Genomic DNA, 12,053 nt, shown 5'->3' on the forward strand with positions numbered 1-12,053 from the left:
TCATTAATTGGCATTGCTATATGAGGATAAGCAGTCATGAAATCACAGAGAAGTCTGAAATTAGCACAGGTAGTTTTATGACATGCATACTTTAGTCGCTGAGTTATTTTGTGTAAGCTTAGCCTGAACGATGGCAATAGACACATTTCCAGTAAAATATTTCCAGTTGAATACAGTGTTATTTCCCCACATGGAAGACCCAGCCCTCTCTTTCCATAGCACAGTGTTCCTTAGTGCGGTCTGAGAGTCCTACAGAGCACACGTGCAGCAGCTGCAAGGCTAATGCAAATCACAGAAGGCAGAGACTAGGACTGTAGAGCAAGATACAGACACCATTAGCCATGTTGGCTGCATTATGAATCAAATCAGGAAACCAATCCAGGTTAAAACTAACTCAGTACAAGGTTTATTTTTAAACTGATTCATTTCCCCATCATCTTCACTGACTAGCTGCACAAAAGCTTGTGCTTGTAGAGGAAAGGAGATGGATGGGTAGTGGCAGAAGGGAAGAGAGAGTACAGTCTTCCTTTAGGGTAATCTTGGCACTTTTTTTCTCTTCTCAAGTACTAAACTACCTTGCAGACAGGGAGTGAATAACTACCTGATTTTAGTCCAGTCCTAAATGAGTAAAATTATGTTGTACATAAGTTTTCCAGCTTCTCCAAGCTACACTAGACTCTCATCGTGTGACATCTTAGACTTATTCCCTTCACCAGATGAGACAGTTTGTACCTGGCACAAGTGAAAGTGAACCCAAGTTTCTTAAATAGCTTATGCTTATAGTCAGCCAATTATTTTTTAAAAATTGCCCTTCATTTCCTTAGTTTGCTTACAGTACTCTTTCTTGTAAGTCCTCAAATAATTCCTCCTTCCTCAAAGTACTGTCCACCCCTCCCAAACTTAGATTGCAACCATGCCCTCTTGTGTAAGTGCCAATATTGTTTCCCTCCACCAAAGAGGTGACCTTACAACACAAAGGCATTCAAGAGCAAACACAATTTTATCTGGTCTGCTGTACAAAAGTTCTTCTGTATCCCATCTCATCTATCATTTCTTCTTTCCAAGTATCTGCTCCCTGCTGAATTATCTGAATTTATAAGCTATTGGTTAGCCCTTCTTTGCAGGGAAAGTAGGAATCAAAAATGATCGTTTAACTCATGCCTTTCAGCGTGTTCAGGGTCAAAAGTTGTTCTAACTCCTTGCCAGTGAGAACAGACAGTGGGGACTGTTAGCACGCACACAGTCGGCACCACTGGGGAACGTTGTTTGAAATGTCCTTCGTTAGAGAGTCCTTTGGAGAAGAACTGAATCTGCTAACGCAGCAAATTCTGCATGGCCCACAGAAACACACTGCTTTGAATTTGAAACCATCTCAGAGCCAGGGTGCAATTGAAGAGGGAGAAAGAACGTGTGCTCTGTAGTTTCCAGGTCTGGAAAGACCACTCTGTAGCGGTCTGAAAGGTTTGAACAAGGGCTCGAACCAGTTCTCACACTTCCTAAATGAAATCGGATTATATGTCTCTCCCTTTTTTTTTTAATTTAATCACCACTGAATTGTTTACATCAACACTTATGCCTACAGAAGAAGGATTGTAAGAAAGACTTTTTTGGTAATTCAGTGGAGAGGGAAGGTGTTTACCAAGAGCTTCTAGGTCCAAGATCTAACCATTTGTCTGGTGCACCTTCTTGGATGGCACCTTTTCTCTAAATCATTTCCTCAGAAAACAAAAATTGGATGATGCAATTTTTGGTCTGATTTCAGATAAAATACATGTTGGGACCTCTAAATCTTTCACCAAAAAAAAATAAAATTATTAATTGTGTTTTAGCAAGTCCTGCCTGGAGCCTTCAGTTTCGAACCTTGTTTGAAAACGTTGGCCTGTAAAATTATGTCTGTTTCATGAATGAGACATAGTCTACCCAACGGGTGAGCATTGTAGACTTCAATTATTCCTGATCTGTTTTTTTTCTAACCCGTTTTATAAAGCTTTTAAAATGAGATAATCTTGCAATTTCAGAAATTTCATGTGAAATATCTCAATTTTCATACGAGAAGTGGCTTTGACTCTTCATGCTTTTTACAGATGTTGTCTCCCTTTTCAGCTTGCTGCTCCAAAACACCCAATGAATTCTCTGTCTCAATGAATTCTCAACATATACGTTGACAAGTGAGGTATAACTATTTTCAGACTGCGGAGAGCGGACATATAGGTCTGGATGGCCCCTTTCCTAAAAAAGACTTCAGGGAAATGGCCCTCTGGTTCATGAAATTAATGAACAGGCAGAATGATTTGTGAAAAACAACTGCTTTATAGGACCACCACCTGCAGTATGGGCTGGATCCCATAATGTGGAAGAAATCCAGAATATTTCAGATTAATTTCTTGACATTTCAACCTTGTCCTGCACCCCATCCACCAACAGAGAACATATTCAAGATTAACAAAGATACTTCTGGCGACACACTGCAGCCATGGGAAATTGGAACACAAGTCATGCCATATCTACTGACAGCTAATAAAGTACTCCACAGCACTGCAAAAGATGTATGTTCTATGCCTGAAGATCATGTAGCTTGGTCTGGTTTTTACTAAATAGTGCTGAACTTTTGGCTGTTTATTCCCAGCTCTGTGATGTAAGCTGGCCTCCCTGGAAGCCAGGCTCCAAGTGCGGCAACCATTCTGTACACATACACTGTATGGAAAGAGTTACCCAGTAATAAAAAACATATGAAGCTCTGAGATCAGTGCCCCTTTCTCCCTCCCCAGGTGTTCCTTTGTGGTTGTGATTTGTGCACAAACCTGTAGAAAATGCTGCATATACAAGCCAAGATATACAAAGATTTCAGGCTCCCAACTTAAGCATCTTACTTTGGGTTTCTAAAAAAGAATGAGGAACCTAAATACCTTTGTAGGTCTGGCCTGCAGGATACGGTTTGAATAGTGGGAGAGAAAGGGAGTGAGGTTTCATATTGCTGTTCACTGGCCAACAAGCACCCTACACTTTCAGCCCAAATGGTTTCTGGAATCACTTGGCATTCAGCTAGCTCTGGTTTTATTACACTAATGCATTCATTTGTTTCATATATAATTAACATTTTAACACTAACAAAACTGACTGTTAGTTTTGCATCCACTGTGTTTCAGAACTTCTCCTATCCCAAGAAACTCTTTAAAATATTTCACAGAGCAACCTTATCACAGAATGCCTTTTATAAAACTTTCTCTTATGTTCTACATTTTTTCTTTTCTATAACAAAACAAACGCAAGCACTAAATCTTTAACTGATGGTTGAGTTTGGCTTTATTCCACCGAAAACAGTGTAGTTACACTGTTATGCACTAGTTTAGGATTGAACCACTCAATTTACAATTACACATACTTTTCTGAGGTAAGCAGGTTGCTGCGTCAGAAGCTGATCTGAGAATTAAGACTATTTGCAATACCTTGGAAATTCTATCCTGAAGTCCTTACTCAGAACTTCATTTCCATAGGAGCTTCATCAAAATATTTTTCATATTTTTTTTCTTTTCATATCAACACATCCACTGACACTTACAATTCCTTCCTGTTCATGTCACAAGCAACTTTTGCAAGAGTGTTATTCAACCCTCCAAAAAGTATGGTATAGTTCATCTTAACAAAAATGTCATAAAGACCCGGTAACCTTACAGGGTCCTATCAGAACTGCCTTCCTATTTTGTTAGCAAGCAGCATATAGTTGCTTTTTTCAGTTCTGTGTCTACATAGCTTATTCTTATATTTTATTTATGGAAGAGTCACATGGGCAAAATCCATCACTTCCTAAAGTCACAGTATATCATCTCACCTTTAATCACTGGGATAGGTCTGTCAGCAAAGGAAACAGAACTGGCTTTCTGACATTCTTTTCCTATCAGTCCATGCAAGGCATATTGGTTTGTTTTTTTCCCCATTATGGTTCCTGTCAGAACCTGTGCATCAAATGTGGAACTGCTTTCCACATGATTGTGTGCATGATAAAAGCCCACAGGTGTCAAAGAGGAAACCAGACACCATAAGGAGATATAAATCCACTGTGGGCTACTAAACACAATGGAATACTTGAGCCAACGTGGTCATTGAAGATTGGAAGAGTGTGCCGGAAAAAGATTATTTTAAATATTCTCTAGTTTTATTCTCTTCCTGAGTACCCGTTATTGGCCATTGCAGGAGAAAAGATAGAGAACTCAAGGGAGCTTTGGTCTAACTCTGAAAAGTTCCATCCTACCATATGCATTGGGTATTTAATAATGTGTACTGATATTTTCTGGGAGCCAAATTTAAGCTACATAGCCAATAAGATGGACAATGTTTTTTACCTTTTCCGGTTTCTATTCCCCATAAATTCTCAGAACAATCCCTGATTGTAAGCTAGAACTTTGAATAGTTTGAGATAAAATTTACAGGTCTCTGCTGATTTGAACACACATATCACATTTATCTTCCTAAGCCTGAGCTTTATTTGGTCTATTTTCTTGTCCTTTCAACAAAATGTCCTTTATCATTGTCTTTTAATTTTCTTATTTAGTTTTTATTGATACCTCCCAGGTTCTCCTTTTAAAAATTCTTATTCCACTTTAGTTATTGCTCCATTGATTCCTACAGATTTATACAATTTTCTACATTTGTCCTATTTCATATTCCTTTCTGACTTTCTGGTCCTCGAAGTCTTCTTAATGCATTCAGTCTCAGTTTTGAAAATGATTTCCTATTTTATTTGTCTTTGAAACCACAGAACAATCTTTACTGAATTTTAGATTAATTAGAATTTTTCTAATTGATTTCAGAGAGTAGGAACAGAGATTTTTCCTTTGTCCTTACACATGTATGTGATGTGTGTGCCTGTCTACAGAACTTGAGTTCATCTTGCGGGGAGCAAGAGTGAACCTTTGTTTTTAGGAATCAGGATCATGGCTGGCACACAGCCTTGGCTAAGCCAGACTAGCACAGTCACTGACAGAACCATCTATCTGCCAATGTCTCAAAGGATTTTTATTCATAAGCTGCCTTACAGCAGCCTTATGTTTCAACAATGCTGTAGTAGGTCACCAGCAAATAGTTGGGTTCTATGTTTATTTTAAAACCTTTCTCCTTTATATCCCCATGCTGCAGTACAAAATGTACGTGACAGATGCAAGAGTTAATCATAGAGGATAAAAGAAGTCACAAATTAATTTAAATTCATAACATAATAGTTTGAGTGTCAGCAGATGTCAGCCATTATGTGGCTGCACAAAAATTCATAACACAGTTGTTCGTAAGTACATTGGAAAATAAGTGTGTCCCTCTTTATCAGGTCAATGGCATTCTATGAAAAGATTAGTGTTTGCAAAGGTTGGACAAAAGGTGCGTTCTCATCAGTTCTGTGTACTATGCTCATGTGTATCTATAAGAGATGCAAGATACTTGAAAGAATAAGTGATTTAGATTCCAATCCTAACAACAGTTAAGCATGAGAGTACTGTCTCTAACATGCTTGGCATATCAAGGCCATCATGAAAAAAAATCAGATTAATTCTTGAGACATCTAAAAAACTTAGGAAAAAAGTCTAACGTAGAATTTTAGAATTTTATGATTTTAAATTGTCATATATTACTTGCTATATTTTTTCTATTGCAGTGTAACTAGATGCCAATGATAAAGAAAAAAATGTTAAGGAAAGGAAAGTTTTTCAATCATTATTTATTTGTATTATGGTAGCATTTAAGTAATCCCTCTGTTCAGTGATCAGTGTCTTCTTGTGATTGGCACTACACAAACAGAGAAGTTTCCTACTAACTATAGCCACTTTTTACTCTACTTGCTCTTACTGACCACATGAAAAACTGGCTGAAGAAAGGATGAGAGTCACTCTACTAATTTCAAAAGTATCTAAAAGAGCTAACTCAAGACTAGGAAAATCTTCTAGGCTACCCTTCTCGCTGATGGAGGAGACAGGAAACTTGGTGTGGTGTCTGGAGTGAATTGATCAAAGCATCTCTTCCCTCCTGTGTATGGACGAGGGGAATCTGGGCAAAGCACTCCCCTAGGCTGCCCTGGGCTTGGGGCTGAGCAGTGCTGAGAATCCTGGGTGCTCCTGGTGCCTGGCCAGAACAAATCCAGCATTTAGTCAAGATATGCTATGCTATTTTCAAGGCAGAAACCCAAGCCAAAGGTTTGAATCAGACATGTTCAACGTTTTGTGTTTCTAATTAAAGTTTACAGTTTTTATGTTTTGTTTCCAGTGTTTATTTTTAGATAGATGATGGCTCCTTTTATTATTAGAGGAGATAATTTTGCTTAATGTTTTTTTAATTTTGAGAACAAACACAAAAGGAGGTTTCAGTAGAGCTTTGTGTTCTTAGTGAGCGTGGGAGACTGTTGGGTCATGCTGCTCTTCCCAAATAATTTTCAGTGTCACCAAGTGTTGGCCAACATGCAGTGAGGGAAGAGAGACATTTACAGCAACTACTGTGACTTGTTTCAGGTTAAATATAAGGGCCTACCCCTATTGTCAGGTACAGAGAAGTCCTATGACCCAATCAAGTAAACCTGTCAAAGACTTTGTCTGCTTCAGACATGAACTTAGTCTAAGCTACTGAAGTAAATAAGATTTTTTCCATTGACTTTAGTGGGAGATGAGTCAGTCTTCAGAACTAGTTATTGTATCCTTGGGGTTTGCCAAAACATACTTTCAAATACTTTAGTTAGTGCAAAGAAATTAACAGAATCTAAAATTCCTTGCTAGAGGCAATGGTGTCAATCAAAGGTGATTCATAGCTACTACTACTTTGGAGCTACCTCTATTGCTTTTACATTCTGCAAATCCTATTGGTCCATTTTCATGTTGCTAGTCAGTTCAGAAGTTGATTCTGAATCAGCTTGCTGGAAGACACATTGGTAATATCTATACAAGCTCATATGCTCTGCCTGGCTGCCCTGTGAGCTGATCTGATATTTTTAACACCCTTAGCGTTCTGTTCTGTTACCTGGTGTGCTACATTACATATCTTTGCTTTCTGAGCTATTTATCAGTCTCTAAATGCATCTGTGGATGGTTTAATCAATTCTGTGTATTCTCAACTCTGTTGATTCATTAATAGTGCCTGTTTCAAGTCTTTATTTTTTTTCTTAAAACTATGAAATAAAGGATTGGAAATCTTGGAAAGGATCTGTATGTGTACAAATCCCTTCTGACTATGGAGTGTCTGTGAAACAGCATGGCAGTCTTTCTAAAGTAGAAGTATGGAACAAACATGAAAAATGGAAAGCAGTGCTTTAGAGGATGCATCCGTTTTGTTACCACATAACCTTTTTTTCTATCATTTGTTTAAAACATCCTCAAACATGCAATTAAACCCTCAAGCATGCAATTAAATTATTCGACACTTAAATTTACTTTTGAAATTATGTTTGTATAACTTCCATACATAATTGTTTTAAATTAATTCGTTAAACTCTTTATTGTGCATGGCTTAAATTAATTCTAATCTGTAGCTCAGCCACATCAGAATCAATATCAAATACCTTCTGCTTTCATCTCTACACACAGCAGGAAAAAATTCTTTTGATTACAGCATTGAGGTAAGAAGAGAGATGATTTTAATAATTGAAAGCACTACAGATGGAAGGTAGAGCATTTAAAAATTTTCTGCTGTATTTCTGATGTATTCACATCCTTCTATACACAGTCCTTCAAACAGATAAATGGTATTCAACCTTTTTGGAGGTCTCAGTGATGCTTATGATTTCCAGAATGGTACTTTTTTTTTTCCACTGACAGTGATGAGAATCACTACAAGAGGTCAGGTACTTCTGAAGTTGAATATGCTACTGAGTGAAACTCTTTTTAGTTTAACATGATACTCCTGTACTTGACTATTATATCTATGAGAAAACAACTTTTCACTAACTTAATCCACAATTATTAAACTGTCTTACACTTTATCATATCCAAGACTGCATATTAGTCTGCATTTATGCAAAAGCTGGTGCATCACTGAAGTTCTAATGATTGACTGCAATGCACTTTTTGTATTATCATATTCCTGTTGCAATTTCATTCCCTTATGGAAAAATATTATCCAGACAACTGATTTTTCCTCTTTCGACTGTCAATAACAATCATTGGATACTTTTTATATTTACACAGGTAGAGGCATCAGTGAGCACAGAGAAAAACATGTTTTTTTCAATTAATCATTGCCTTTACATTTGAAAAAAGTTATTACATTTTTGACTATATACAGATTTTCTCTTATGACGATGTATTATTTTTCTGTGAGAGAACTTCAGAAAACAAAATGGTTTTAAATTACTGTCATGAGAGGATGACATGTATGGTTTTTTACTTTTAAAAGAGTCATCATATATTTTTCTGTAATTTTACATTTCTTAAAAAATTTTCTAACTTTACCTCTTAGCAACTATGTTGGAGTTCCCATTATAATTTCATAATGAGTGATTAAAATGCTTTTTTGCTTTAGCTACAACAAATCTTGTGACAATTATTGTGCTTTTTCTTGGTACTTAAAAATAATTTCTTGAGTAAATGAAATGCAAAAATTCATACTAATTACTCAACTTTTACTTATTTAAATAATTTTTCTACTCTATGCTACATGTGCACAGTGTTTGTAACCCAAAATATTTGCCTATACGCTCATGTTGTTTATCCAGTTAAAAAAATAAATAAAATGAAATAAAACCATTTTTGAGCAATTGAAGTCTGGGCATCCTAGCTGCAATTTCTTTAGAAAGACTGCAGCTATTTTGCAAATGCATTTCCCACCTTTTGCACTTTAACAGTATCTGAAATCTTTGCCATGCAAATTATTAAGAAGTATGGATAATCTTTGGTTTTGAACATGCCATATATATGCAAATTGGTATTGCTTGAGCTTACTTACACATTCCTTTCTTTTCAGACAGGACGCAGGCAAATGAAGACACCTTTGGCAAAGAGGCTTTAGATTCAGTCGCTCATCAAGTCTCCCCTTTCGAAGCAAATCCTGTCGTATTTGCATTAGTCACTATCAGTACTTGGTTCTTTTCCTCTCTTTTACCAAATACAAAATAAAAAGTCCTCCAGCAGTGATCTCAGTGTTGGTGCTGATGGATGTTCACTTCAATTTTTTGAGTCAGATCTTTTATTTCCTTTGAAAGGTTTCAAAGCCTCAACCTGTCCAGCCCAAAGCCCAGAGAAAACCTCTTTGCGGTACCTTCCACTTAACTGAAAAACTTCCTTTTCTGCAGCCCCACCACCAGCTCAGAAAGTGTTGGCATGTTGCACATCCCAATCCTGTATGCTACCCATCAAAACTCTGCAACAAACTTAGCAGCATTCATAGGTACCAAATATTTACAGAACAGTTAACGAAACATGTCCAGAAATGTTCTTTGAAGCTCTTTACCTGAGTCATGCATGAAAATTAAAGACCTTTGTTAATAAAATTCTCTTTTTTTTTTAGCAGGAAAACTTTAAGCTAAATTGATCATTTCTTATTTCAGGTTTGCAAGACAGTGAGATCTTCAAATAACACAAAAGACAACACTCTTTCTGAAGGAAGATTTGTGGATTGGTTTTACTCAAAGGTTGGATTTGTTTTGGTTGAATTCTACAGTGAAACAAAGATCAATCAAAAGTTTCATTGTTTAGTGTCTCTATGAAGCACCAGTTTGTTGACTGAGCCTTTCTTGTATTCTGGCAAGTAACTGATGAATTTTGTAATATTACTTTGAAATAAGGAATGAATGGTCTCCCTGTCTGGATGTACCAATATTTTGGCCTTGACACAACCAACAGTAGCCATAACAAAGAGAAAGGTCAAGTAAGATATTGCATTCAACCTGTCCAGCTCATTTCAGACACACGTCTAAACCCACTAAACACCCCTGCAGCACAAATTTCTGGACTAAAATGCAGCTACAAATGATCTACAGACTGAGACTCACTCAGATTTCTGCAACAGAAACTTTGTACCTTCGTTCAGCTGTAGCTCTTTAATCATGTCTTTTTTTAAAAGTTAAATTTAAAAGCAATAAAACACAAATTAAATAAAACTAAATTTTATACTATGCTTTTTGCCTGGCAAATCTTCTGAAAGAAATATTTGAAAGTTTACCAAATAGATCAAGTAATGATATTTTCCAGACTCTGGTTTTATCATCATGTAGTTTAAGCAATGATAGATGGCTTTCAGCCATTATCGGTCAGATAAGTACCAGTCAAAGGACTGGAGGATTGTCATGGTGATATTTCTGCTCTTGGTTTAGTTCTAGTGTAAGTTGATCTGTATATCTTTTAATGGTTTTTGGTTGTTGAAGCACTGCTTCATTTGTTCTCTTCGTGCTGGTAAAGAGATGAGTCCAAATCTTCCCCTAAAAACAGAGGATTTGAGGACTGTATCTGAGGGCAAAACGAAGCCCATGTGACTTGACAAATTAGCTTATGCATTTCTTGACATTGAAGAACACACATTTTATATTTTCATAAAAACATTTTGAAAACAGCATGAGACATATTTAAGTTGCAGATGTGCCAAAATAAAGAGACTTGGACTTTGTGTGTGTCCTTTGCACATGCAATGTAGGATTTCCCTTTGAATTTTTCCAAGCTCCACACTAAAAAATAGAATAATCTGTGATGATACTTAATAATTTTAACAGACATTACCATTATTTGACAGTCTTCCATAGAACACATAGATGCAGCTATTTTTTTTCAGAAATTTTAGTATTTATGCTACAGCTATTTGAGTTAATAATAAGAAGAACAGAACGATACTAGTACATAAGTCCTCATCCTGCTCCAAAAAGAATGAATGCCCTGGGTGTGATTCCAAATATACCTCTCTCTTGGGTTTCTCTTGCATTAACTTAAATTACGATGAACCATAATAGTGCATATTTTGTCTAGAACTTGGCTGTGCCTCAGGTCTCTCTAATGGCTCCTTCTCTACTCTGCTTCCTAACCCACTAGCACTACTGAAATCCCTTTACTCTGGCATTGAAGTCAAGTGTCAGTGAAGAGTTAATTTTGCAAACATGTTCAGATATGAGTTTTCTTTATCAAGCAAGATCCTTTAAGCAAATACTCTATAAATGAAGATATTCTTGAGCTTCTGGCTCCTTCTTCAATACATTAAAGCAAGACACAAAAAAGAGATGATTGCATTTTAGGCACTGTGTGTTATATCTGGTCATAGAGAAAGTGTTCTGCCAGTTGGCTGTTTAAATTCTGAAATGATAACATTATGTTAGATTTTTGCGATGCTAAATTCAAATTCAGATTCTAGTGTTGTTCTGGTTTCGTACCAATCTAAATGTATTCCAGAAACAGTGTTTTCACACCCATTTTCTGTGGCTATAAATGATGAATATCCATATTAAAACAAGAAGAAATGATCCTTCCAGGAAGCAACAATGGTAGGTACAGGAGCAATTTGCTGTGTTCTAGCATCTTTCATTATTGTCAGGAGCAAGGCTTCAGATCCATGTTTACAACAAATTATTATGGTGTATGTCACAGTATTTCCAAGAATCTCATCCATTTAGAGATTGTTTTGAAGGAGATATTATTTGGTGTCTTTTGGAGCCAAACTAATTAACTGCCTTAGTATTCAAACTTTGTTTTTAACAATCTGAGCTCATATTTATAGGAGAGAGACATATTAACTAGTATTGCGATGCCGCTCCCTGGAAACATTAAGTCATCCCTGCAGATTAAATCTGCTAAAATATAAAACCTATTGTAGTAGATCCTGACCCACAACATTATTCTTTCTTGGGATGGGAAAAGGCAAAAGTATTATTAGTTTATCTTCTTTAATGAGTAAATAGAGAACGTATTGTAGAGGTTTTTTCTTTCTGTTCAGAAAACAATAATTCCTTAAAAAAGAAAAAGTGGGGTGGGGGGAAAGGAAAAAAAAAGGGGAGGTGGGAAGAGAAAAAGGAAAAGAAGAAAGAGAAATTGACCTTCCTACATTAAAGAGAAATCAACTTTCCTGCATTAACTAGACCAACGATTAAATGTGTGGATAAAATTCAGATT

This window comes from Chiroxiphia lanceolata, chromosome 6, assembly GCF_009829145.1.
Source record: "Chiroxiphia lanceolata isolate bChiLan1 chromosome 6, bChiLan1.pri, whole genome shotgun sequence".
Classification (NCBI taxonomy): Eukaryota; Metazoa; Chordata; class Aves; order Passeriformes; family Pipridae; genus Chiroxiphia; species Chiroxiphia lanceolata.